Below are 2360 nucleotides of genomic sequence, written 5' to 3'. Positions count from 1 at the left end.
ACACTAATATAGATTTTGGTACCAAGAGTGGTTTTGGAGGAGCAGAATCTTAAGGATGAGTTTTCTGCATTGGTTCTGGGGTTCCTGGAATTGATTCTCTACTCTGATTAAATTTAAAGATACTAATGGCTCTATTTCCAGTAGCCAAAAGAATATTGATAGCCCATGATGTGATGTGGCATAAGGATATGGAAAATATCATCATTGGATGTACGTAATCAAGCACTTATAAGAGGAAAAGTTTCTGGGTGACCATGTATGTGATAGCTCTGAATATTTTTGTCAAATTAGCAAGTATAGTAATATTGACTGCTCCTAATGTTGCTAGACAAAGTTGGGGGGGGGGGGGTGGAGATGAGTTCAGGGATTTGAATTCCCAGCTCAAGTGCCACATAAATGACCTAAAAACTTCCATGTCTGCTCTGAAAAGAGACCCTTCTTTGCTATATCCACAGAGTCAAGATTGCTGAAAACCAAACCCAGAATCTCATCCTGTGAGTGACTGAATTACAATGCAAATTGAATTTCTAGCCTCCCATGGCGTCTACTATTAAAGTGAGGGCATTGATTGGGAAGGCCCTGATGAAGGTGAGGAATTCTGATGAGTCTTCTTTGCCAGTGGAAGCAGTCTCTTCAATCCCATCTGAGATCAATCCTGAAATACCTGAGAAAACTGTAATGGGCTCCCCTGAAATAGTTGCCTTGCAAGACACAGCTGATTCTCCTCAGGACCCATCTCCTCACCACTCTTTGCTTCTAGGTGTGTAACTAGACTCGAGTCATAGCAAGTCCTTTAAGGTGAGGTATAAAGTGGGATCCACGAGGGAGTGTGCTACACTCCAAAAGAACGACTTGATTTTTCCAGTTTATAGAGACAGAAATCTGGAGAATATATGTAGGAATGAATATAAAGAGTATGGGACAATGGTGGAAGGAACGTAATCTTGGATCAGGTGAAATTTATTGATAAGGGTCCACTAAGCAGAGATTCTGGGTTAATCCTGCAGCTTGGGGAGTTAGAAGTTTGTTTGATTTGTTGACTGAAACATGGACCAAAAGGTGGCCCACAGTGAATGAACTTGAAATGCTAGACCTGCCTTGGTATACTATAGAGAGAGTGATTCAAAGGCTTAGGGAGCTTGGAATGTTAGAGTGGATTTGCCATGTAAGAGCTACCCATCTACCTGGCAGGATCAAAAGAAGACACACATTTCACCATGACTGTGAGAAGTAAGTTTGTAAGGGAAGCCCCCAGAATCCTTGAAGAACTCTGTTACTACTCTTCTCTGTAGGCTGGAACTTATAGTGAGAGCTGCTGCTCCTGAACTGGGAACACTAAATGTAATTGGAATAATTGGTTCAGGAGGTGGCATGGGCCAAGTGGCAGCACTCAATAACAAAAGGTAAGGTGAGCGTGGTTACCATAATGGTTAGAAAAGCCAAAGCAGCCATCAGAATAGCCTGACCTTCAGAGAGACCTATGGTATTGGCTAGTTGATCATTGTGTTCCTAGAGGTGAACTAGACGGGAAGCCTACTACATTTTCACTTGATCTGTATGAGCAAATTTCTAGGTCAAGTAAACAAAAGTCTAACTTGAATCATAAAAACAGAGAGTCATGACCCCTCAATCAATTCCCAGACTTGAGCCAGAACTGCTTGAATGAAGGGGAGGCCAGGCCTCTTTGAGGAAGGAGTCTGATACACTGCCCCAAATTAATACTGTTAATCTTTCTCCCAGTCTTCCCCAAAGGGACATACAGCATTTTACCAGGGTGGCTGTGTATTGGGGCTCCAAACTGACACTGATTCCAGGAGATCCAAAATATCGCTGTGGTCTAGTACATAAGAGTAGAGGCTTAGAACTTTGCTTCTCGAAGTGTGGTGTGATGTCCAGCAGCAGGGGTGTCGCCTAGGAGATTTTTGGACCATCTTGGGCCCCAACCCAGAACTATTCAAGCAAAATCTGGATTTAACCAGACTCTCAGGGGAAATGTATTCATGGGAAAGTTTGAGAAGCACTGGTTTAGATGACTGGGTTTTTAAAAAACTTGTCCCACATGTGAGGGCACATCATGTGTTCCCTTGCTTGATGGTTGAAGAAGAAAAGCTCCATAGTAAGGATGAGAGAGGGGGACATGCTGGTGAGGAGAGTGGAGTCCCTGCTTACTGACTGGTTGATGGCTGTGGCCTACGGTGGTTCTGTCAAGACCTCTGCTAACACTGGGCAGCCCTGCACCTCTGTTTACGGACAGTGCAGGCAAGGTCTCAAGCTGTGCCCTCGCTGTCGGTTCCTGGGGGCAGTTGACATGCCTGAAACACACCCTCTTATGTGTTTTGCTTGGTTTTCTGGTTAATTTG

The sequence above is a fragment of the Equus caballus genome, chromosome 21 (genome assembly GCF_041296265.1).
Source record: "Equus caballus isolate H_3958 breed thoroughbred chromosome 21, TB-T2T, whole genome shotgun sequence".
NCBI classification, from domain to species: Eukaryota; Metazoa; Chordata; class Mammalia; order Perissodactyla; family Equidae; genus Equus; species Equus caballus.
Note: the sequence above shows the minus strand (reverse complement) of the source record.